The 26,973-nt window shown below is 45.6% G+C and overlaps 1 long non-coding RNA gene across 12 annotated transcripts in view; it reads left to right on the top strand.

The window, feature by feature from the left end:
- Positions 1-26,973, top strand: part of LOC132025526 (uncharacterized) — an 86,623-nt gene that overhangs the window by 22,000 nt on the left and 37,650 nt on the right. For 5 of the 12 annotated variants that reach the window (XR_009406620.1, XR_009406615.1, XR_009406610.1 and 2 more), the window contains one exon: positions 22,205-22,364. The exons of 4 other annotated variants lie outside the window; for them this stretch is intronic. This is a non-coding gene — a long non-coding RNA (uncharacterized LOC132025526). Of the gene's footprint in view, positions 1-19,735; positions 19,983-22,200; positions 22,365-26,973 lie in introns of those variants that run through there. 3 more of the 12 variants (XR_009406619.1, XR_009406613.1, XR_009406616.1) reach the window with 2 other exon arrangements.

The raw sequence follows: 26,973 nt of genomic DNA, 5'->3' as shown, positions 1-26,973 counted from the left end.
CTTTCAATCAGTTGTTCATTTTATCCAAGTTGTTAAATTTACATAAAGGCATAAAGTTGTTCATGATATTTTCTTATTACCTTATTAGTATCTGTAGAGTCTATAGTGATGTTACTTAACTTCTTTCCTGATACTGCTAGTTTGTATCTTCTCTCTTTTTATCTGATTAGTCTGGCTAGAAGTTTATTAATTTTACTGAGATTCTCAAAGAATGACCTTTAGTTTTCATTGATTTTGTGTGTTGTTTTTCTGTTTTCTGTTTCATTGATTTCCTCTTTGATCTTTATTATTTCCTATGTTTTGCTTACTTTGGTTTCATTTATTTTTCTTTTTCTAGTTTTATATGGGAGGACCTGATTTGAGACCTTTCTTCTATTCTAATATAGTCAATTCATGCTATAAATGTCCCTGTAAGAACTGATTTAGCAGACTCCTATAAACTCTGATATGTTGTATTTTCATTTTCATCTCATTAAAAGCATTTTCTAGGGGCGCCTGGGTGGCTCAGTGGGTTAAAGCCTCTGCCTTCGGCTCAGGTCATGATCCCAGAGTTGTGTGATTGAGCCCTGCATCGGGCTCTCTGCTCAGCAGGGAGCCTGCTTCCTTCTCTCTCTCTCTCTGCCTCCTTCTCTGCCTTCTTGTGATCTCTCTCTGTCAAATAAATAAATAAAATCTTAAAAAAAAACACTTTCTAATTTTCCTTTTGACTTCTTCTTTGACCCATGGGTTACTCAGAGGTGTGTTATTTAATTTCCAGACATTTCAAGATTTTTCCAGATATCTTTCTGTTATTGATTTCTAATTTAATTCCTTGTGATCACAGAATATACTTTGTGTGAGTTAAGGCTTTTACATTTATTTAGACATGTGTTATGGCCCAGAATATGGTCTGTCTTGGTAAATGTTCCATGTGCACTTGAATGTATTTTGCTCCTATTGGTGACAGTGACTATTCATATGATTAGATTTAAATTTATCATTTATATTTGTTTTCTCTTAGTTTCATCTGTTCTTTATTCCCCTTTTCCTCTTTTGCTGCCTTCTTTTGGATGGAATATTTTCTGTGTTGTTAGTTATCTCTCTTCATCTTACTCATTTAGTGGTTACACTGAGGTTTATGTGATCATCTTTAACTCATCAGCCTGCTATCAAGTTATATTAGGCCACTTTAAGTGTAGTATAAGGGCCTATGGAATATACCTATGCTTTTCTCCTCCTGTTTTTTTTTTTTTTTGCCATAGCTCTTACATGTTTTCCTTATATATTTACTGTATACCTTAGTTTATAGTAACCCTATATTATTGTTTTTATGTTAAATAATAAGTTTATTTTATTTTTGACTCTTTATTTTGAAATAACTATATTTACAGGAAGTTGCAGTGAAACATATGGGAAGGTCCTGTTGTGTACCCTTCACCTGTGCCTCCTTCAGTATTGATCTCTTGCATAACTGTAGGACCATATCAAAACCAGGAATTTGGCATTGATACAACCCAGAGTTTATTCACATTTCATCAGCTATACATATACTCATTTGTAGTATGTGTGTATTTATATCTGTGCAATTTTACTTTTTATGTGGCTTTGTGCAATTGCCACAAGTGAGATACAGTATCTTTTATTATTACCACAAGGCTCCCTTGTACTTCATAGTCAGTCTGCCCCCCTTCCTCTAATTCATGACATCTGGCAAGCACTTATCTGTTTTCCATTTTCATATTATAGTTGTTTCAGGAGTGTTATGTAAATGAAATAATTTACATAGTATCATGCAGTATGTAGTCTTTCGCTCTCCCTCGAGGCTAGTCTAAGGTCTCATTGTATCAGTAGTTTGTTCCCTTTGATTGCTCGGCAATATTCCATGGTTTGGATGTGCCACAATGTATTTATTTAATCATTTACACATTGAGGAACATTCCTGTGGAGTCTATAGTTTTTGGCTATTACAAACAAAGTTGCTATGGACATTCTTGTATAGGTTTTTGAGTGTTGTAGGTTTTCATTTGCCTTTGATAAATGCCTAAGAGTGCTAATGCTGGGTTGCATGGTAAGTACCTTTTTAGTTTTAGAAGAACATGCCAAATTATTTTCCAGAGTGGCTATAACCTTTTATATTCCTTCCAGCAGTGTATGGGGGATCTAGGTTTTCCACATTCTTGCCAGCAAATATATATATATATATATATATATATATATATATATATATATATATTTCTTTATTTTAGAGAGAGAGGGCTTGTGAGTGGAGGGAGGGGCAGAAGGAGTGAGAGAATCTCAAGCAGACTCCCTGCTGAGCGTGGAGACTGACTCGGGGCTCAGTGTCATGACCCTGAGATCATGACCTGAGCTGAAGCCAAGAGTTAGACACGTAACTGACTGAGGCACTCAGGTGCCCCGATTTGGGGGTTTTAATGTACATTTCCCTGGTTGCTGATGTTTTAGAGTGGGTCATTTGCTTACTTGCCACCTTCACTGGCATATCCTCAGCCCTCTTTCTAACTCTATTATTTACTTTTGTACTATTGGGTATTTTTAAAAAAAGATTTTATTTATTTATTTGAGAGAGAGAGAGAGAGGGAGAGTGAGAGTGTGAAGCAGACTCCCCACTGAGCAGAAATTTCAGTGTTGGACTCCATCCCAGGACCCCACGATCATGACCTGAGCTGAAGGCAGATGCTCAATCAACTGAGCCACCCAGGCGTCCCTGAGAACTCTTTATACATTCTAGACACCAAGTCCTTTGGTAGCTATGTGGTTTCTGAAAATTTTGTTCCAGTCTGTAATTTGTCTTTTTGTTTTCATGACAGGGTCTTTCACAGAAAGAGCAAGAATTTTTAAGAGGTCCAATTTGTAAAGTTTTCCTTTTATAGATCATATTTTTAATGTCAAATCTGAACACTTTTCCTAACCTAAGGTCTTCAAGACTTTTTCCCATGTTTTTTGTTTTTTCAAAATTTCATAATTTTACAGTTTACATTTGAATTGTAATGCAATCTTTTGTCTGGCTTATTTCACTTAGTGGTGCTATCAAGGTCCATGATGTCATGAATATCAGGATTTCCTTTCTCATGGCTGAATGATATTCTCTTGTATGTATGTGGGGGTGTGTGTGTGTGTTCATTCAATGATGGACACTTAGGTTGTTTCCGTATCTTCACTATTGAGAAAATGCTGCAATGAACATGGGGATAGAAATAACTCTTTGACCTGCTTTCTTTTGGATATATACCCAGAAGTGAAATTGCTGGGTCATCTGGTATTTCCATTTTAAATTTTTTGAGGAAACTCCATACTGTTTTACATAGTGGCTTCACTGATTTACATTCCTTCCAATAATGCACAAACATTTTAGTTTGATATAGTCCCACTTATTTGTTTTTGCCTTTTGGTGTCAAATCCAAAAACTCATTGCCAAGACAAATGTCAAGGAGCTTACCACCAATGTTTTCTTCTAGGAGTTTTATGGCTTCAGGTCTATATTATCTGGAAGTTTGATAAGAGTCTTTAAGAAATATGTTTCATGTGTGCACTTAAATTTTGAATGTATTTGTGTATTTATTTATTTTAAAGATTTTATTTATTTATTTGACAGAGAGAAAGAGAGCACAGGCTGGGGAGCAGCAGGCAGAGGGAGAAGCAGACTCCCAAAAGAGCAGGGAGCCTGACCTGGGCTCGATCCCAGGACCCTGAGATCATGACCTGAGCAGATGGCAAGGTTCTTAACTGACTGAGCCACCCTGAACATATTTAATACAACATTAATGACAATTTTTATGTACCTGTCTATTAATTTTAACACCTGGGGCTACCAGTTCTGGGTCAGTCCATCTTGACTGATCATTCTCCTTGTTAAAGGTAAGATTTTCCTATTCCTTTGTATGATTAGTAGTTTTTGATTGGATGCCTAATATTGTTAATGTTACCATATTGAATGGTGGGTATTTTGTATTCCTATTAATGTGAAAAACAATTTTTGGGAGATTTTATTTTTAGGTAATCTCTACACCTAACTTAGGGCTTGAACTCATAGCCTAGAGATCAAGAGTCATGTGCTCCATGGACTGAGCCAGTCAGGTGTCCTGAAAAACAATTTTTGAGAAGAATTACCAGGACTTTTTTTTTGCTTAGTTTTATTAAAAAATAAGTTGTCATAAAGCTTTTTTTCCTTTAGGGAGGTTTAAAAAAAGGAACAAGTTTCATCAAGTCAAATAAACAACGGTAACTTGAAAAAGATTGGGAATCACTGGTTTACAACTTATAACTGAACAAAAGAACAGCAGTCACAGCCCCAGCTGCTGGCCATCTCATGCCAATGGCAGCAAACAAGATCAACTAGACAAAAATAAATAACTGTGTGGAAGCCCCAAACTGTTTATATATTGAGACATCAGTATATATATGTCTTTGATATGTGTACTTTTAAAAAAAGTTTAAAAAAAGATTTTATTTATTTATTTGTGAGAGAGAGAGAATGAGAGAGAGAGAGAGAGAGAGAGAGCATGAGCACATGAGAAGGGGGAGGGTCAGAGGGAAAAGCAGACTCCCTGTCGAGCAGGGAGCCCGATGAAGGTCACAAACCCGGAACTCCAGGATCATGACCTGAGCTGAAGGCAGTCGCTTAACCAACTGAGCCACCCAGGTGCCCATGTGTACTTTTTTTTTTTTTTTTTAAAGACTTATTTGTATTTGAGAGAGACGTGGAGAGCATGTGCCCAAGCGGGAGGGGCAGAGGGAGGGAGGGAGAGAGAATCTCAAGCAGACTCCCTGTTGAGTCCCAATGTGGGGCTTGATCTCACGATCCTGGAGATCGCAGCCCGAGCTGAAATCAAGTCGGACATTTAACTGACTGAGCCACCCAGACACCCATTATGTGTATTTTAATATATCTTAGTGATGTTTTTGAATTTTGTGCTGGGATGTATTTAAGTTCATTGTAAGGAGGTGTCTGTTGTAAACCTGCCGTTCGTTCACAAGCTCCACATGCAGCTGCTCCCAGCTCTGCCATATTGGGCCACCTGGTGGCTCTTCCAACAACCAGGTTTTTCTTGATCATTCAGAATCCCTCACTTCTTGTAAGAACACACTCAGGTTTTCACAGGAGGACTTTCCCTTCCCTGAGTTTTTTCCCCTTGACACACTATAGCTATTGGCCAACAAGGGGAAGAGTCCCCTTCACATGTCATTTATTTTATCAGGATTTCTTCTTTGTTTTCAGGCATCTCTCTTCCACCTCAGGCAGAGCACCATTTTTCTTTTTCTTTCTCTTTTCTCCTTGCATCTTTTAAAACTTCAGTTATGGGAGATTTTAAGCCTGCCAAAACAGAGAGAGATGATGGTACAGTGGGCTTCCGAGCTTCATCAACAATCGTCTACTCGTGCAAATGCATTTTTCTAAAGTTGTGGATTTGCAAACATTAGGGACTTCTCTTCAAGTTGCATTTGGAATCACATGGTAGGGGATGCACAACCTTTTTTGTCCTGCATGGTGTGGCGGTGGGACTCCTGGTTATCATTCAGGTTAGGATGCATACAGCCTGAGAACTCCAGTGGTTTCCAAGGGACCCACCAAGCATCTCAAACACTGTCTGACTTTTTGTTGTATGCACGGTCCCTAAGTGCAGCCTGCAGCTCTCACTCTGTGTGTTGTTTATAGTCTCTAGTTGAGTTAGGCCATATCTCCTTGTTCATCTAGATTTACGCTCCATGAATGCAGTTCCTAAGCATTCTTCTTCCTCTTCTTTTCTGAATATATATATATGTATATATACATATATATGTATATATACACACACATACACACACACACACGCAAATACACTAGAGTGTCCTTTCATATATCAACTATGCCTAATGAGTCAAAGCAAACTAATGTCCTGTAGTGAGAGGCATCCGATAGAATCCTGGTGCTGCCGCTTACTGGTTGGTGTGACTTTTCCAAATTTGCTAGATCTCTCTAAAATCCAGTGCCATCATCTGCAGACTGAGTAGTGCCCACCTGCAGGATGATTGCTAGGGTCAGAAATCACGCAAGCAGAGTGCTCCTCACCATGCCCAATGCACAGGAGCGAACTGTGGATGACAGTTCTGCTATTGTGATAGATGTGGCCGGCTGTGGCATGGATCACGGAGGGGATTATCCCCAACTGTCTGGGTACACAGGCACCAGCGAGACTAAAATCCTGACCAAAGTCACTCTGAGAGTCAGGGACAGAGCCATAACCAAACTCATAAATACCACTTCCTGGCTCAGAAGCTCCTGCACACACACCAAAATCTAATTTCTGCTGTATCTTGATGGATGAGTTCTTTTTTATAATAGAAATAAGACATTTCCAGCAGCTCATTTCAAGGGGATTTACTAAATTTATGGGTTCAGGCATCTGGTTTTGGGTCCAATGCCCAAAACCATGTCCTTATATCCACAGTGATACTGGAAACGAGCACATCAGTCCAGCACATCTCTGCTAGAGTGCTTTGCTGAGTGTATTTGTGCACAGGCTGCTTTTCAGAATCATGGACTGCTGGTGGACAGCATGTAAACAGTCTGAGGGAATGCTTCATGGTTTCACACAGAGAAGGGGATGTTATGAGTCTCACTTTTTCTGTTTTTCTCTCTGTGTTTCTGTCTCTCTGATTCTCTTTGCCTCGCTGTCTGTCTGTCTGTCTCTCTCTCTCACATACACACATACACACGCACACACACATAAACTTGTCCTTTTGATCTTATATTCATACACCTCTGTGTATCCTTTCTGAAGTGGAAATATGGTCTTTCTCAGAGATTTCTCCCTGTATGTTACAGAAGTATCAAAATATGTTGTGGCTAATCATCTGTAGGTATCTTGAAGGTATAAATTCTGTCTAAAAGCTAAAGGCACTGACCAGCAAAGTCAGTGAAAATTGTGTAGAGAGCCTCACCCTTTTGTCCTAAATGAACAAAGTTAGGGGAGAAAAGGAGCATTTGAAGAGGATCAGAAAGAGATACGTGTGGCCATCAGCTGCATTTTCACAATGTCATAGTTTCTTTTTGGCAGAGACCACCGTTAACAAACAAATCAAATTATGACGAATTGCCTATGAAAGAATGAAACCTTTTCCTTCCTCAGAAAGAAGCAGTGGGGCTTCTCCCTCTTACCTTCTGCAAAAGCTCAGCCTTCCACTAAGCGCAGTGGTTATTAATCATATCATCTCTGTGTTTCTAGCCCCTTTCATTACGCTTTACGCACAGTATGCACTCAGCAGGTAATTATTTTGAATGCTGAATGTATCAATACATATTAGTTGCAAATCTGCTGTGTGGCCTGACTTTGTTAGGTGCTGTGTGGACTGCTAAAGAGGTTATAACCCAGAATTTCTTGCTTTTACTGAGCTTGCCATCTCAATGGGACATAGTAATTTTGGGAAATGTTTAGCTATTATTTCCTCAAGTATCTTATCTGCTTCGTTCTATTTCTCCTTTCCTTTAGGACTCCAATTGTACATATGTTAAATCTTCTGGTAATGTCCCACAGGTTCCTGAAGCTCTGTTAATTTTTTCCTTCTGCTCTTCAGATTAGAAAAGAAATCTGTTAATCTGTCCTCAAGGTCAATGGGGCGCCTGGGTGGCTCAGTGGGTTGAGCCTCTGCCTTCGGCTCGGGTCGTGATCTCAGGGTCCTGGGATCGAGTCCTGCATTGGGCTCTCTGCTCAGCGAGGAGCCTGCTTCCTCCTCTCTCTCTCTCTGCCTGCCTCTCTGCCTACTTGTGATCTCTCTGTCAAATAAATAAATAAAAATCTTAAAAAAAAAAATCTGTCCTCAAGGTCACTGACTCTTCTGTATCTTCATTCTACTGTTAAGCCCATTCAATGAGTTTAAACATTTCAGATATTTTTCAGCTCTAGAATGTCTATTTAGTTCTCTGTATACTTTCTAGTTACCTGCTGATATTTCCTATTTTTCATTCATTGTAAGCATACTTTACTTTATGTCCTTGAGCTTAGTTATAATTGTTTTATAACCCATGTCTGCTAATTTCAATACATGAATTATTTCAGGGTTGTTCTTCATTTTTTTTCCTTGAGTATAGATAATGTCTTCCTGTTTCTTTGAATGTTAAATAATTTTTTTAAAAGATTTTATTTATTTATGTGACAGACAAAGATCACAAGTAGGCAGAGAGGCAGGCAGAGAGAGAGAGAGAGAGGAGGAAGCAGGCTCCCCGCTGAGGAGAGAGCCTGATGCAGGGCTCGATCCCAGGACCCTGGGATCATGACCTGAGCTGAAGGCAGAGGCTTTAACCCACTGAGCCACCCAGGTGCCCCAAATGTTAAATAATTTTTTAAAAAGGTTTTATTTATTTGAGAGAAAGAGAGAGAGAGAGCAAGTAAGTGAGCATGAGCGGGGTGAGGGGCAGAGGGAGAAGCAGACTCCCCACTGAGCAGGAAGCCCAATGTGGGACTTGATCCCAGGGACCTGGGATCATGACCTGAGCCGAAGGCAGGGGCTAAACTAACTGAGCCACCCACGTGCCCATTGAATGTTAAGTAATTTTGAACTTTGTCCTGGACATTGTGAATGTGAATATGTTGTAGAGATTCTCAGGTCTGCTGTGTTCTCCTGAGGAGTACTTTTTTTTGGGGGGGTGGGTATAGTAGGCAGTTAACTTTGCTGAATTTAGACTGCTAACTTTGTCTTCACTGCTGTGAATGGTAGGTGAAATTTCTGCTCACTTCATTTAGTCTTTGCTGGACTGCTAGAAATCTGCTTCATACATGTGTGGCTCTGGAATTAGCAAGAGATTTGGGCAGAATTTATACACACAATTTGGGGCTCCCCCTTTATGGCTCTCCACTTTTCAGGATTTTCCCCTTTGTTTTACAGCAGCTGTGTCTCTCTCAACTCTGTGTTTTGGTTCTTCAAGTCAGTAAAACTTTGGGTTTTTTTTCTGACTTTTAGCTGCCTTGCATAGTGAGGCCTTACCTCAGGAGAAAAGCCATAAAAAATGGGAAACATTCCCAGTTCTTTTCCCTTCATCCAAGTGTTGATTTCCTTCCAGTATCCACCTGTTTTTGGTTCATCTTCAACGTTTTCAGATAGTTGTTTTTACATTTTGCCCAGAGTTGATAGTTGTTATTTGTAGGAAGGTTGGTCTCATAGGAGCCACGTGGCCATGACTGGAAGGAGCACCTTGTTCGGCATGTAGGACCATGAGATCAGGACAGATAAGCAAGTTACCATCACAGAAAGACTCAGAGATGAAAATAACTTCTACAGAGGTTTGTAAGGGAGACCAGGCTTTGGAAAGACAGGTTCGTTAAGGAAAAAAATGTGACATATTGAAAGAAATGAACAAATATCTGAGTTTACAGTCAGTCCGTGTGTGGTAGGAAAATATTTGTTTTTTGGCATGATTTTAGTACTTACAAAGGATAGGCATATCTCCAGATACCAACACTGCAAAAGGTAGGGAGAGAGATGTTTTTGTGGGGGGTCAGTAACCTGCAGGAAAGGCTCAAGTTTTCATATTTTGGGGTCTAGAGTAACACAGAGTGATTCTGGTTTTTGTGTTTTTTGTTTTGTTTGTTTGTTTTGTCTCTGGGTGCAAAGGGGACAAGTGTGCACGTGTCCCGTAAGTGTGGGTCAGCAGAGTGTTGGATCTTCGCCATCTCTCCTTTGAGCCCTACCATGATGCTCAGATTTGATCTCACAGACTGTTTTGAGTTTTTCCAATTCAGTGTAACTCAACTGCTATTTTGTTTTGTTCCACTGGTTTTATTTATACAGTACATAAGAGACATTAATACACAGACCTTCCTGGACTTAAAACGGAGTTATGTTCGATAAACCCCTTGTTGGTTGAAAATATTGTTAAGCTGAAAATACATGTACTATATCTATCCTACCAAACAGCTTAGCTTTGCGGACCTCAAAACTGCTCAGAAACCTACATTAGCCTACAGTTGGGCAAAATCATCTGACACAAAGCCTGTCTTATAATAAAGTGTCAACTATCTCATGTAATTTATTGAGGATTGTACTGAAAGTGAAAAACAGAACGGTTGTACGGGTACAGAATGGTTATCAGTGTATCGGTGTCGAGCCTTGTGATCACCGGCTGACGGGGAGTGGGGGCTGCTGCTCAGCATCACCAGAGAGTATCACAGATCGTTAGCCTCGGATCAGGGCACAATTCACAATTGGAAGCAGGGTTTCTCCTGAAACGATATCACCGTCATAGAGTTGAAAACCAGTAAGGGTTTTCTAAGTCAGGGACCCTGTACAGTCAGCATCCTTGTTACATATCAATACAGCCAGGCCACGTCTGCTTCCTGAGTTAACTTGTAAATCCTCTACAGTTATAATTCACTTTTATGTACCAGAATGATTTCGTTACCTTTATCAGCTCATCTCCTGAGCTAAGGAAGAAGGACCATCCAATTTGCTTCCAGAGGTCGGCCTGCAGTCGCCTGTAAGGGTTAGAGTAAGGGTTACTCTCTGAGACGCTCAGGTTTGTCAAATTCCTGGCCTGCAGGGAAGCTTCATTACCTGTAAAGCTGATACTCTAAGCTGTGTGGGAGGTTCCAGGACCATTTTCTGGGAACAGTGCGCTAGATCTGGCTCATCCTGCCTCACAAGAGTTGTTAAATCTGCAGGAATTTTTTAAGCTGTGCATCAAGCAAAGCCATTACTAGAAATTTTTATCTTTATCACTTACAATTCAATGCACTGTATTTAAGGCAGTGGTAATAAATACTCAAAACCAATACTTCCTAATTATTGTATGAGATTTTGTTTTTTGATGTACACTCTTGAGGTCATTCCCATCTCTTATACCTTCGTGGTGGAGACACTCAGCAGTGATATGCTACCGTGTGTCCACACCCAGCTCTGTGCTCAGAGACATCATGTTGACATTGGCCATCATGGGAGTGTTTATAAAGTAGAAGTTGGCAAGTGTGGCCAGGTAGTGCCTTTCCTTTGGAGAGCTGGTTGTTAAACACTTATCAACATTTCAGTGCTTGTAGGCATTTCCCTTCCCTATAAAGCACAGCCCTTGGTCCCAGAACGGTTTTGCCACTTCAGATTAAATGAGGTTTGTGTCTTGCTGATGGTTGCGAGTTTGATTTTTCCAGTTCAATCTTACAGGAAAGAGGGTGGATTTTTATTGGTCCTCAGTAAATAATTACATAATCATGAAAAGTAAAGGAACTTAGTAAAAGAATTTTGAGTAATATTTAACCATTTTGATCATTATTTCAGGTGGTTTGTAAAGCCTATGAATATATTCTACAGAATCAGTATTTTCAAGTTTCTCTGTAATTTCCTTACTTCAACACCATACTATGAATTTTCATAAGAAGTTCCTTTTTTTTCCCTCCTGAATTCTAAGGAGGGATGTTGGAATATTATATCACTGGCAGAATGTTCCAGTCCAGTTTATGGAAGCATGTTAAACAGAAGGTTAGAGACAAAAGAGGAAGAAAAGTACATTTCCTCACATACTTACTCAAAAGAGAACATTAACCATAGTTAAATGCATTCACTCAATCCCAGGAAATTGATTTTTATTTTGCCAACCTTGGGCTGGGCAGCCTGTGTTCACGAGGTCACCTGTTCTTGTGCTCGGAGCCCTGGCAATTCTAACTGAGTGCCTTGTAGGGACTGGACAGGTGTTTGGGACGTGCGGTCTGCGCCCAACAGGGAAGCCCGCATACCTGAGTCTGTTCACTATGGTGTCCATAGTTAGGAGTGCCTGCTACAGGTTTTATTACATTTCTTTTTTAGGTTATTTCCAAAAGTTTCTATTTTATTTCTGAGTTTAGAGCAGGAGCCTTTAGGCCAGAGGAAGGGAAAAGCTGGCGTCGTCTGTTGATGGCACCACTGAAGGACTTTGGCTCTTTTGTTGTAACATCCAACGGCATCAGAACTGAGGAGAGGAGCCGTCTAATCAATTTAGAAAGGTTTAGTCAGTGATTTCCCTGGAGAGTTAGGGCGCTGACCCCAGGGCCTTTAATTTATCCCATAATGTGTGTTTTATTTGTCACCAATTGACAAGGGCATTTTGGGCTGAGAAATAAGATCTTTCTTCTTTTTATTTATTTTTTAAAGGAATTTGTTGAGAGTTATTTGGTTTGTCTTTCTGTATAAACTCGAGAGGGTGGGTAATAAATAGGTTGCTGGGTAGATTAACAGGTGGTGATTTTATAGTTGCTGAGCATAAGGGACGTTTACCAGCCCTTTTGGGGGGCAGCTTTTTTTTTTTTTTAAAGATTTTATTTATTTATTTGACAGAGAGAGATTACAAGTAGGCAGAGAGGCAGGCAGAGAGAGAGAGAGAGGAGGAAGCAGGCTCCCTGCTGAGCAGAGAGCCCGATGTGGGACTCGATCCCAGTACCCTGAGATCATGACCTGAGCCGAAAGCAGCGGCTTAACCCACTGAGCCACCCAGGCGTCCCGGGGGGGCAGCTTTTAAAGTTGTGCTTAACAAACCAAAAGGCCAGGGAAACCTACCAGAGCCTCTGGAGGGTTTGACACTGAGTGAGTGTGTGTGTGTGCATGAGAGTCTGCATGTGTGGTGTGAGATGGGTGAGTGCAAGTAGTGTGTATGTGTGTGTATATGTGAGTGTGATTGTGAGCGATCTGCATGCGTGTGCAAGAGTGTGAGTGGTGTGTATGTAAGTGTGTGCCTGTGTGCGAGCAAATGTGCATGTGTGAGTGTGTAGAACTGGGGTGGTCTCTGAAGCAGTTGCAGTCTGTCCCAGGGGCTCAAGGAAGGGGTGTGATTGCTGTTAGGAAACATACTGAGAAGTAAGCATCAACAAGGAGAGGTGCAGAGAGGAGTGGAGGGTTTCCAGTACAGAGCAAGGCACAAAGGTGAGGGAGACCCACCACACAAGGCACACAACTTTTTTTTTAAGATTTTATTTACTTGAGAGAGAGAGCACAGAGGAAGTGGGAGAGGAAGAGGGAAAAGCAGATTCCCTGCCGAGCAGAGAGCCTAATGCAGGCTCGATCCCAGGACCCCGAGATCACAACCTGAGCCCAAGATGGACATTTAACTGACTGAGCCACCCAGGAGCCCCAAGACACACAGTTTTGATTAGGACTTTTTCTTCTTAACTCTGATGCATAAGCATTTTTCATTTTGCCACAGTCTTTGTAGCCAGAATTTGGTATTTGCTTAACATGGAATTCCTTTGTTATTTTTTTAAGATTTATTTATTTATTTTAGAGGGAGAGAGAGAGAGCTAGAGCATGGGGGCGTGGAGGGGCCGAGGGAGAGAGAAACTCAAGCAGACTCTGCATTGAGCATGGAGTCTTATGTGGGTCTCAGTCCCGTGACCCCAAGATCATGACCTGAGCCACAAGCATGAGGAACACTTAGCTGTGCCGAGGCGCCCTTGGAATTCCTTTACATAGGAAGCTTTCCTTAGTACCGCCTTTCAAATGTGGGGCTGTTTGCAGAAAACTAAATGCACCCATTTAGTTTTCAGGAGCATGGTTATGTCTGAAGTGCGACAGACCCACAGAGAAGCTGGACTGAGGCTGGACTCTCCCCTCTGCTCGCAGGGGTGGGAATGTGTGGACGTGGGCTGGAAAACCAGTGTGCCTTGCTTTCCAGGAAAGCAATCAGGTCCTTACTGAGTTTCTCACCCAGGTGTCCAGATGCGCTGGAAGGTGTATCACATGGGATTTTTTTTGGTTATAGTAAAAATATTATCATTTGGGGATGATTTGCTGGTATCGTGCATCAGCAATAATTTGGGTTATTCTCAGTATCTGGCAGCTGCGGGTGCATGGGAGTCTGGGTATGAGGGTATGGAGGTGAGGGGTGGGGAAGGAGGGAGTGTGGCTCCTCTCTGCCCTCCGCCGGAGACCCCATACCGACACCCCAGTCTGCACGCAACCCAGAGTCCTTCCGTCCACACCACTCCACAGTGGTGGCCCCCGAGCCAAACATTGTGTAAGCCAGCCGCAGGACCACAACATCTCAGCAGATGGTACACTTGAACATATTGATCCGATGAGAAGGGGCTGTGTCAGATCAGGTGTGGCTCTTCAAAGTGACTGCACAATCAATAATAATGTCTTCCTGACTCCTAGAAGCCCCCAGGGCCGATTCCTAAATAGGTCTCATCCCAGGTGTTGGGGTCAAAAGCTGTGATCATGTGATTTCTGGATATTGTATCAGCAATGCCCGTATTTCACATCCTTATTGGTAAAATTCACTGAAGGGACTTGGAAAAATGAGATCTCCTGTCATTTTCATATGAAATTTCAGAAGTCACCAAGCCCTTGAAATGCTGTGTAGTCCCAGGGATGAGAAGGAAGGGAGTCCACGCACATCTCCCTGGCACTGGGCCCCTCCCACTCCCCTGGTGCTTGTCCCTGTGTCCTCCCCCAAGCCCTGGCAGTGGAGGGTGAGTGCACCTGACAGCAGCCAGGCTGCCCACCCGGACCCTCCTCCAGTCTGTGTTCTGGAAGCAGGAAGGCAAGCAGGATAGAAAAGACCAAAGGTAGGAACCGGTTTATCAAGCTGTCTGCCTGCTCGTCCCTGTGCTTGAAGGCACATTCCTGCCGAACCTTTGCCTGTGGTCAAAGCAATGTGGGAAGCAGCTGGATGGTAATAAACACCAGTTTTCATCACCAGTGCTGGGTTCTTTAGAGGTTCTTTTTGCAGCCTCTTGATCTGGAGAGCTCATAGGGCTTCTTCCTGACCATCACAAGAACATAGTATGTTTGGTAACTATGTATGGTGACGGATGTTCACTAGACTTAATTGTGCTGATCATTTCACAACATACATACAAATATTGAGTCATTGTGTGTGTCATTTATGCCTCAATCAATAAGTAGGTTAAGTAAAAACAGAGAAACAAAACCTGACTTCATTTGTTTGTCAGATCTGTATCTAACAGGGTTGTGCCAGCTGCTGGGGGTACCGGAAGAGATGGGTGTCTGTGGGGTGGACCCTGATGAAGCCGTCACCCTGCATGTGCCTGGCCACAGTGGTGGCCGGTGTCACCCAGAGCCTGATGCAGCCAGGAGGGCACGGAGGAGCGGCCGTGTGGCTGGTGGCTGAGGGGTGCTCCCTGGTCAGGGATTCGGAGGTCCCCAGAGCGGTACACACTGTGGGTTCTGGGGGTGGTGGTGGAGAGAGCCTGTGGAAGCCCAGGCTCAGCGCATGGAGGGCAGGGTGCAACCTGGGCCAAGTCTCTGGGGCCAGAGGAGCAGAGTGAGTCCCAGCAGGTGACAGGAAGCCAGTGGGTTGGGAGGACAGAAATGGGGCTGGGGATCAAGGGAACAGACTTTAAGGAGAAAAATAGAGCATTTTCACTCTCATTTCAGCAAGTTTAAAAGATTTATGAGATGCCCATGGCAAGAGACATGCTAGCTGAGCAGTTCCCACTGCTTCTTGCTTGTGGACTGGGCCATCATCTGGGAAGTCAGAAATGTCCGGCGTCTCCAGAATTCCAGAGGTCCTCCCTGCCCAGGGCTCGCTTGACTCTCAGCTCCTACGAGCACAGATGGTGCCTTCTCAGGGCCTTGGAGCTTCTGCTTTTCGCCAGCTTTGGTGTCCCCAGCCCGGCCCGGGGGCTTGAGGGAGGGGCTCTCACGCCTGCCCGGGTCATGTGCCCCGGGGATGGGGAACCACGAAGTCCTGGGGGAATCACACGCACCGTGAACCTGCTATAGCCTGCTGCGGATGTTTAAATGGTGCATTTCATGGTAGGGGACGAGATCTTGCGTTTTCATAAATCTAGGAATTCACCATGGCTTGGGTCGGAAACCCTCTTCACCCTCCTCTCTCGAATCGGGAGGAGCCGCCCTTCCCACCTGTCAAGGAGGACAATGTGCTTGACAACCCTCTCCCCAGCGGACTGCTCCTTGTTGCGGTGGTTTGGGTACGGTCTGCAGCCTCTGGGTTTCACCCCTGTGTTTAGAGTGCAGCTTCTGTGTGGCTTGCAAAGTGTTGAGGCCTGTCAAGAGAACCTTGGAATCGGAAGATACCCCCAAACTGAGTCCTGGCAAAGGTTACAGGGTTTCCCCGCCGCTGACCTTGCGGCCAAACCTGGTCCTGGGCGAGATTGTCTGTGTCTCTGGCCTGCTCGTGCTTCGGGTTTTTTTCTACTTCTCTCCCATCTGCTTCTCTGCAGCGATGAGTGTTTTCCTAAGTGAGCTCATCACGTTAATCATATTAGGGTGTGAGTGGCCTGTTTGTGCCTTGAAGGAGGACCAAAAAAGCTCAGAGGGAGGAACCCTCAGCCCTGTGCAGGGGAGGGTGGATGGGGGTGGGTGTTATTTTGAAGCAGTGGTACCTTCCCCAGTGTCCCTGGAACTGCCCCGATTCAGGTCCCCAGTCTTGTCCCTGATCTCCAGGCCAGCCTTGCCCGGCCTGTGCCGGCTGCCGGTGCTCCTCTACCACCCCGAAGAGAAAATCAGGAACACGGCCTCAGGCTCTTGCGCTCCGAGGATCAGGAGAACTGGGGGCTGCCGCAGCACTAGCAGAGGCTGCGCTGATGGTGGCCGCTGGTGGTGGCAGGGGTGCCATGAGCCACACTCGTGAATCACTGCTGGGCTTGGCTCTCGGCTGTGACTCAGCCTGAAACTTTGTTCTGCTAACAGGAAGCCAGTAACCAGCAGAGTCAAAAGCTTGTAGGAAACTCTGGATTGGAAACCACTGGCTGTTTTTAAGCTCCTGTTTCTACAACAAAAAGGGAAGTCATCAGATAGAAGCTCCCTCTGTCTCCTTCGATGCAGAAGAACCAGATTGGCAGAAGGCTATTGTGAGCCGGGCTCTTGGGAGAGTAAAAAACTGGACAGGAGTTTACAAAAACAGGAAGCTGGCAGGGAAAACCATCGGAATTATGTAAATTAAACAGTGGGCCTGGGACGCAGGTGGCAGTCTGCCTGTTGGGAAGCTCTGGGGGCTGAGAATGGGAACAGCCAGGTCAGGGAGTGCGGGGCACCCATGGGAAGAGGCTGTGAGGCAGGGGTGAAGTGTGGGGTGTGGAGCCCCAGGCAGTGTGACCTGTAGGGCAGCCGGGGCACTCTCTGGGCACATTAGGAGGAGATGAAGATGCTTACCTTCCTCGTGGATGTGGGGACGGAGCCACGTGAGCTCTGCAGGCCTCTTGCCGGCCTCTGGAAGGCCCTGGAAGGCTCTAGAACTCTGGCAGCTGCCAGGACAGGTGCTCCCACCAGGGATGGGGAGCTGGGAGCCCCATGATTTAGTTGGTGACTCACAAACTTTTGGGAGTGGGGACGCTTTTTTATGGCTTCTTGTTTTGGGTGTATTCTCTTCCCCACTCTGTAAATGTATGGTTAATCTAAAAGTTAATGAAAGGGAACTTTGTTTTAGTTTTTAAAATAAAAAGACTCTCCTGTTCTTATGAAATTTCTAAGACAACTGGAAAGCTTTGGGAGGCATTGCGATATTAGCATTTGGACCTACTCACTGTGTGCTGTTTGCTCTTCAGGGTGAAGGGAAGCCCTTGAATGCTCACACCAGGGGAGGCTACCACAGGAATGACTTTGCCAGCTCAGTGCCGACATCTGGGGTTGTTTGATAAAATGTCCTTTTCCCAGACCCATTACTAATCACCTTTTTTTTTTTTTTTGCTCCTAATCTCCCTTCCCTCCAGCCTGCCACTCATTCTGCCATGAAAGCTAATTTCTTTTCTTTTTTTTTTAAAGATTTTATTTATTTATTTGACAGAGAGGAAGATCACAAGTAGGCAGAGAGCTCCATGCTGAGCAGAGAGCCCGATGCGGGGCTCGATCCCAGGACCCTGAGATCATGACCTGAGCCAAAGGCAGAGGCTTAACCCACTGAGCCACCCAGGTGCCCCATGAAAGCTAATTTCTTAAAGCAGATTCCATCCCACCACCTCCCTTCTCAACAATTTTCACTGAGTCTCCCTCCTGCCTACATGAAGTCCAACATCCTAGCGAGGAACAAGGAGAGACTCTCGTGGCTTAATCCTCTGATACCCTTCTAGTTTCAGTGTTGTTAACATCCCTCCATCCCCCCACAATTCATGCTGTACGTGATTTCAGGTCATTTCATTAGCTTTGCTCAAACTGGCTTATATAAAACAGGGATTTATTTGCTCCTTAAAAAAAAAAAGTCCATTATCAGTGTGAGCTTCAGGCAAGGCTTGATCCAGCAGATTAGCAATTTCTTTAAGGACTCAAGTTTATTTCTCTCTGATGATCATGGTCCCAGGGTGGTTGCCAACAGCTCTTGGGCTTGTGCTTCTTTGTTCATGTCTCCAAAGAAAGAGAGAATTCGAATTCGCTTGCCCCAGCTCTCCTTGCCCATCTTCACTCTGCTGCAAGCCTCATCTTCATGTTAGGGGTTTTCCCAGAACTGAATGGGCACCTAAGAGGCCACCGGGGCTGGGGGGAGGAGGAAGGAGAGCTCAAACCTAAGGAAGCATGTGTTCACCCAGAACACTCTCCCTATACCCTTCACAATTCCACGCCCGCCTCCTGCTGCTTCCTGGAGTTCCCCGCCTGTTCCCGCTGACCACAGTCCTGCTCATGCCTCATGGTCTTGCCCGGGTGGCACCTCTCCTGCCACGTACACCTCTCCTGTCTCTGCTGTTCCCCCCCTGTAATTCATGCACCAAATGCTGTTGCCTTCACAAGAAGATTTAATCATGTGAGTTGCTTGCAAAATTTTGATAATTTTGTTTCTGAAATTCAGTTCCTTAATATATTTTCATTAAGAAGTAGTTTAACTTCTCATGTCAGTGCTGGAATATTTTCAGCCACTGTCTCTTCCAACATTGTCTCTCTGCATGATCTCTGTTTTTTTCTTCTGTAATTTCTCTTGGAAAATCTTTTCTACTCTCTTGCTATTCTTTTCTACTTGCATCTTAACTTACCATGTTTTTTTTTTTTTTAAATTTTATTTATTTATCAGAGAGAGAGAGAGGGGGAGAGAGCAAGCACAGGCAGACAATGGCAGGCAGAGGCAGAGGGAGAAGCAGGCTCCCCACTGAGCAAGGAGCCCGATGTGGGACTTGATCCCAGGACGCTGGGACCATGACCCGAGCCGAAGGCAGCCACTCAACCAACTGAGCCACCCAGGTGTCCCACTTACCATGTTTTGTATGTACACCCATTCTGAATGGTTTCTTCAGATCTATATTTCAATTCACTAATTCTCTTACAGATGGGTCATATGGACATAAGTCCGTCTCATGTGTGACGGCGTTTGTTCATTCTTCATTTATCGAGGAAAAACGCTCCATTTCCTCGTATTGTCACACTCAGCACTCTCAATGATGTGTGCTTTCTTCCCCTTACCATGGGTGTCAGTCCTCCGACACCCGCGGAGTGTCCCACAATTTGATTCAGGTCCAACACCACCAACCTGGGGCTGGTGTCAGATCCCACAGGTTAAGGGCTCCATCCCACGAGACGGTCCCATGTCAGAGGCCTGTCACAAGTCCCAGGCTGTCATCTGTACTTCTGACCAACTGGCTATAAACTGGGGTTCCCATGACTCCCTCCCTGGTTCATAATTTGATAAAATGGTTCACAGGATTCAGAGAAACACTTATTTACATCTATCAGTCTATGATAAAGGATATGGAGGAAGAGGCGCATAAGGCGAGGTCCAGAAGGGTCCCCAGCATAGCAGCGTCTGTCTGTCTGTCTGTCTGGAGCTGGGCTGCACCGCCCTCCTGGCACACACTTGTGCTCATCAGCCCACAAGCTCTCAGAACTCTGCACTCCAGGGATTTTCATGGTGACTTCAACACGTTGGGGACATCAATCATTTATTCTCCAGCACCTCACCCCTCCCCCGAGAGCGGGGGTGGGGCTGGAAGTCCTGAGGTTTTAAGCATGGCTTAGACTTTCTGGTGCCCCCTGCCAACCCCAGGAGCCCCTCTAGAGTCACCTCATTAGAACAAAAGAGGTTCCTATAACCCAGGAAATTCCGAAGGACTGAGGAGCTCCATGTCAAGAACTGGGGTCAAAGACAAAATGTAAGTAGGAAGGCGGCAGAAACCGATATACGTGCATCTATTTCTTACTATTACATAGCTTTATATCTGGTTATTTATTTTTCTGAGTCCTTAATTCAGCAGGAAGAACCTTGAGGTGTGGGGATTCGTAGTGTGCTTAGTGTGAGTGTTGAATAAATGGTTGTGAGTAGCGATGGCATCATTACTGGGCTTTCTGAATCTACAGTTCTTTGTTACGATCTCTTCACACAAAGTTCTACCTAATCTCGTTCAGTCTGGCCATGCGGTCCCCAGGTGGTACTCTAGACTTGAACCGAGATTTTTCTGGAGCCACAGTACACAACCATGTTGTGTCCCGAGACTTGTGGGCCAAGAGATATTTCCCTGGAAGCTGAGTCCCACCGAAGTGAGCGGTGGGGAGAAAGGGGTTTGGGGTGCGGAGAAGCGTGGCGCTCCCCAAGAGACTACAAGGGTGGTTTGCAGGGGAAGGGTCTCCTCCAGGTTGCTGCCATAGGCTAGGCCCAGGAGTGCTGCTGAGTGTGGCACCCAGAGACTGAGGCCCTTGTCTCCTGGGGTCCTCGGAAACGGGAATCAGGCTGTTCTGCCAGCGCTCCTGAATGGACGCGCGTGTAGAGATGAAGTGAGGGCTACTTGGCCGGCCAGAAGAGACCTCTGAGAAGGCCGTGGAGAGTCGCTCCTTATAGAAGGCCCATGTGGATGCCGTGGAGCAGGGAGAGGGGCCTCCTTTGGAGCAGAGAGCCTGGCTCCCTGAAAACAGCAGTGCCCAACCCCACTTTGCCTGCTTCTGCGGAGTCTGGGCTTTGGGGGTGAGGAGGGCAGAGCCTCACTCCTGGTCTAGGTGGCCGTGGGGAGGGGGTGCAGCCCCAGCACCAAGAGCTGGGGGGCTGGAAGGCACCAGCAAGGCTGGGCACCTCCGCATCCGCCTGTACTCCCTACTAAGTTCTACTGGAGCCATCAGTAGGAAAAGGCTGTTCCCCTTTTACATAAGTCTTTTCTAGATGTTTTCAGAAGGAATTTAAACACTGGCAGACAGAAAAGGGAAGCTTTTATCCCTTCTCTAACCACCGAAAGGAAGCGGTGGATTTAAGAACCACGGGAAGGGCTAGGAAGGAACAGAGCCAGAGAGACAGGAGCGGGTGGAGAAGGCTCAGTAGGAACCTCAGAGGGTGGGGGGAGAGGCGGCATGGGGTGGGGCGGGCTGCTCCCTGGGGAGCCAGGAGCCAGGAGCCCACCTAGGCCCCTGGGGAGGCTCTGCAGGGGTGGAGCCAGCACCCTGGGGAGGGACTGTGCAAGAGGACCGCCTTGAGTTTGGGTGAAACACCAGTACACCCCTTGGTCCACAGGGGCCAACTTCTGTCTGTGACGGACTTTTGAATGGTTAAGGGTAACTTCCCTTAAGCAGGCTCTGGGACCAGGATCCCATGCGGGCTGGAAAGCCCGTGCTGATTCTCTGGCCCTCTGTCTTTTCCTCCCGTATTTCTTTCTTCTTGACCCCTGTCTCTGAGTCCCCACCTTTGTCCCCTGGTTCCCACCATGGGCAGGCTGTCCCGGGTCCAGGGGCTGGCCCGCCCACCTAATCTCATCCTCGCACAACCCTGGTGGCTGCGCAGGGAGCCCGGGATTCATAAGGGGAGCTGGAGTGACTCTCACTGTTGAGAACACAGCTGCGGCCGAGGAGATAGGAAAGCCGGCCCGGCCCTCTGGCAGCGGCTCTGGAGGGAGTGCCAGTCAAGGAATAGGCCCAGCCCAGCGGGCATGAACGTGGCCTGGGCTGCGGCCACCAGCCCCTGGGGTGGGGCTCGGGGCCCCATGCTCCTTGGGCTGGCAAGGCCGGAGGACACTCCCCAGGTTGCATGGGGTCACAGGAGAAGAAAGGGTGTGTGTGCGGGGGCGGGGGGGGCGGGGGGGGCGGGGGGGCGTAGACGTCCCAAAGCCTGGATGGCTCATGAGTGGAGCAGACTTAACTCAGTTACTTGTTCTCATTCAGACTCCGTGTCTGCATCTACGAAATGGAAGCAATCCTTGCCCCACTTCGAGGACTCTGGTTGATGATGCCTTCCAGAGTTAGACCTGGGTTCAAAACCCACCGTGGCCACATATCCGCCGACCTCGGCACCTGCTAGTCCAAATTCCACTTTTCCTCTGGGACCCAGCTCACCGCCCCCCCCCTCAGAAGTCTGGGTCACTGATCCGACTACATCTCCATCTTTGTCTCAAGACAGTGCTATGACTAGCCCGTGCACGCCAGTGTTCATAGATCCAGACTGCTCAAGTTCGAGGCCCAAACCTGGAAAGTACTTCTGGGGGTCGTTAAGAGCATCCGAGGAGACCCTGCACCTGAAGTGGTCAGCATGCTTGGCGCCTTGAACCTGCTCAGCTGAGGTTTGTCAAGACGTCTATTTTGTCAAGAAGGAGCCTTCTTCTTCCTGGTCCTGAGAGTTAGCTCTGTAAAAGCAGGCTGTGTCTTCTGCCTTCTCGCCGCATCACCCATCATGACATACATGTGTCGCATGATCAATAAATACCTTGGTAGCCCTCCCCCACACCATGGTTAGATCGTAACCGAATTTCGTGGGCTGATGCTCGTGCACAACCAGTCCTGTTGTTTGTCTGAGTTCCCGGGGCACAGAGGCACCACCTATGTAGCTGGTGTGGTGTCCTGCACTGTCTTGTGGTACCTCGTTAACTTTGCGAGGACATCAAGTTCCTGGGGCGGGCGTCACTCTCCCCATTTTACCAATAAGGAACAAGGGCTCAGAGGGGCTGAGTGATGTGATCCAGGGTATGCGGCTGCTGGACTGACGCTGGGGCCCTCGCTGTGTTTCATTTCCATCATCTGTGCCTGTTGGTCCCAGTCTTGGCACGACAAATGCGAAACCTGAATCTTATTTACCAGTTATATCCATACCGTGGAAACTCTGGGTGTTCACGAACTTGGCAAACCGTCCACTGATTATAAAAAATCTGGAGGAGCAGAGTACTTGGAGCAGGCCCAGAGCTTGAGCTGGAAGTAGTACTTGGCTCCCCGTGGCACTAGAAGGTCGGTGATTTCTCATGACCCGGCTGGCTTGCAGGCCCCTCCCCGCGCCCCCTCCTATGACCATTAGAGAAACTTTGATGTCCTTGGTCCCCGGGCAGTTTTCTTAGTTTAAGTAATCTTGGTTCATGGAATTTTGAGCTCTAGCAAACTTTTTAGGAAGGACTCTTTTGGGCCTAGCACATGTCTTAGGAATGAAACTCCCCAGTGACAGAGGGCATTTGACAAAACTCAGCGGTGAGTGGCGCTGCTGTGGGTCACCAGGCCAAGGGCTGCGTGCCCATCACCCACACATGTGCTCATAGCACACAGGGCCTCTGCTCCTTGCGCAACAGCAGTGGAATGTGAAGGGCCGTGGGCAGAGCTCCACGACTAGCACATTCCATCTGTACTGTCTCCACTCCTTCCACTTCCAGCTTGGCTCTCCTGGCAACACCTCTTCCTGCTCCAGAGCAAAGGGCCTGTGGCAGCCAGCGTCCTGCCACTTGCTTGTGGGCCTGGTGTTAGGGTCTGTGTTCCTAGTGAGCACCGGCTGTGGGGATGGATCAACCAGGCTCTGCCTCAACTTTCTGTCTGAGGTCTTCCTTGAAGTCAAACCCCAGTTAGCCCTTTGGGAGGAATGTGGGGTCCCAAGGGGAGACGACAAGCCCCTGTGTTTAGCGGCCAGCCTTGGGGCATGGACAGAGTTGTTTTTACATCAGACCCTTTCTTGGATGTTCAGCCATCAGGCTAGGCCAGCAGGACTAGGGAGAAGATGATTGCATGGTAATGCTCAACATCTACGTGAGAAGTACTCTTGTTCATAAAACCATGCATGCTCCAGTTCTCAGAACATCAAGTGTTTCTCACTCCAGATAGAATCGATCGGAATTGTAGAAACCCAGAAAAGAGGTGTGTATGAGGCCAGGGGTTCTCACAGAACACGGGTCCAGACAGGTTGGGTTCAAGTGCCGACTCTGTCACTTCATGGCATTGTGACCCTGGGCAGGTTGGGCACCCTTTCTGTGCCTCAGTTTTTTCCTCTGTAAATGAGGATCATAATACTCACTGTCTTTTGTTTTTTTAATGAGCATTAAATTAAATGAATTCATATCTTAAAAGTGATTAAGATAATGCCCAACATGTGAGAAATTCTGGATAAGTGTTAGCTGAATATGCATATATATCTAGAATCTTTCATGTGTATATATATATATATATACACACACATATATATGTGTGTATATATATATATATATGTGCTATGTGTGTATATATATATATCTATCCCCATAATGTGAGATACTACAGGCTGACTTGTCCACTAGAGCCCATCATTAAACCAAGGCTTTGGGTATACCATAGGATAACACAGCACAGCACAGTATATTCCAGTATACCACAGCATACTATAGTATACTACTGCATATCATGGCATACCACAGCACAGCATAGTATACCACAACATAGCACAGTATATCTCAGGATACTACAGTATAGCACAGCATACTCCAGCATACTCCAGCATAGCATGGTATACCACAGATACCGTGGTATACCACAGCATAGCACAGTATGCCAAAGCATATTACAGTATACTACAGTATAGCACAGCATTCCACAGTATACAATAGTATACCACAGTATAACACAGCACAGCATGGTGTATGTTGTATACTATAGTATACCACAGCATAGCAAAATATGTCACAGTATACCACAGTATATACAGCATACCACAACATAACACAATCTGTCACAATACTGTATTGTACTGTCAGTATACTGTAGTGTACCACAGCATATACCACAGATACCACAGTGTACCATAGCATATCATAGTATACCATAGTATAACACAGTATACACAGCATACCACAGTATACTATAGTATACCACAGTATACCACAGTACAGCACAATATGCCATAGCATACCACAGCATAGCACAATATACCACAGCATAGCCCAGTATACCACAATAGTTATAGCATACCACAACACAACACAATATATCACAACATACCACAGTTTAGCACAGTATACTACAGTATAGCACAGTATAGCATAGTATAGCACAGTATACCACAGCATACTACAGCATAGCACAGTATACCACAGCATATTACAGTATACCATGGTATACTACAGTATATGGCTCAGCATATCATGACATAACATGATCTATCACAACATACCACAGTATAGCACAGCATAGCACAATATGCCTCAGTATACTACAGTGTACCACAGCATGCTACAGCATACCACAGCATAGCACAATATGCCAGAGTATATTACAGTATACCATAGCACACTATAGTATAGCACAGCATACCACAGTGTATGATAGTATACCAGAGTATACCACAGCATAGCACAGTATATGTCAACATACTATATTATGCCATAGCATAGCACAATATACCACACAATAGCCCAGTATACCACAGTATATACAGCATACCACAACATAACACAGTATAGCACAATATATCTCAGCATACTATAGTGTACCACAGCATACTACAGCATAACACATGTACTATAGCATACCACAGCATACTGTGGTATACCAAAACTCACCTCTATCCATTCTCTGTAAGAAATGAGTACCTGGCCTCTTATTTCCTACTTGGCTTCCTGCTGAATTGCAGAAGCTTGTAGGCTTCCCAGTGTGAGGGACCCACTCATATTTATACCAGGGACTAAGATATTTCATCTGACTGGTTATATGCGCGCTCATCTTTGGAAGGCATTTGCTCTGTGCAGTGCCCTGTGATAAGGGTGCCATGAACGACACCGGTCCCTGTTCGGGAATGCCCTTCCTGTGCCACAGACATGCTTGATGCCAGTGGCCAGGGTTAGGCATTTCCGCATATGCTGCCCAATGTTTTATAGGCTTTTCTCTCTGGAAGCAAAGTCTGTTTCCCTGAATGTCAGGAGAGGGCCATCTGCCATGCCAGAACAACAACCGAGAGGCATTTCCATTTCAGGCCGTGGTTTTCTGTTCTGTGTGAGCATTGTGAGAATTGTGGCCTGACATGCCTTTGGCAATGGAGGGTTTTATTAAATAGAAGCTAGATGGTTTGAGATAAAACACATCCTCCTCCCTTTCCCCCCAAACACAAGCTTTTCCTTCCTGTCCAGTTCTCCGGATATGTTTCTTTTAGACAATGGTCATTAAAGCCAGACACGGGCCAGTGCACACTGGTGAGATGGCACTGGCTCAGCCTTGGTGGGGTGGGGTGGGGGTGCTTTGGAAGCTTCTGGCCCTGGAAGGCACGGGGTTTCCCAGCAAAGACAAAGGAGCTGGTGCTCGTGCAGTTGAGTCTTGTGCTGTGTCCATGTCTGTCTTAATCCTTGAGGTTCTCAGCATGAGGATCAGGAAGTGTCTGGTGCTCTATGAAGTGGGCTGTGGGCCACTCAGGACACTCCCTGCGGGGGCTCTGCGTGAGGCAGGGACTCCGCCTCTGGGTGCTCTCACTTCCTATGTCTCCCTGCTCGGACCCGCTGGACACACAGGGCCCGTTCAATTTCCCAAGTACAGCTTGGATCAGATGGCTCTCCTCGTCAAGTGTCAATGACTCCCATTACTAATGGTATCAAATATACAAATACACCCTTACTTCAGCATCCTCTATAAAGCGTGGCTTCAGTCCACCTGCCATTTCTGCCACGGAGGCAGGCTTTCCCTGATATCTGAAAGTGGAGCATTTCTCTGGAAGCTTCTGGAAGCTCAAGAGGTATAAATTCAAGAAGCAGTTACCTTTCATTTATAGGGAAAATATTTGGGGACGCCTGAGTGGCTCAGATGGTAGAGCGTCTGCCTTTGGCTTGGGACCGAGTCCCATATTGGGCACCCCACTCAGCAGGGAGCCTGCTTCCCCCTCTCCCCCTGCTCATGCTTTCTCTCTGTCAAACAAAATAATAATAATAATAATAATAATAATAATAATAATAATAATAATAATAA

The sequence above is a fragment of the Mustela nigripes genome, chromosome 10 (genome assembly GCF_022355385.1).
Source record: "Mustela nigripes isolate SB6536 chromosome 10, MUSNIG.SB6536, whole genome shotgun sequence".
Classification (NCBI taxonomy): Eukaryota; Metazoa; Chordata; class Mammalia; order Carnivora; family Mustelidae; genus Mustela; species Mustela nigripes.
Note: the sequence above shows the minus strand (reverse complement) of the source record. Positions and strands in the feature narration are given on the sequence as shown.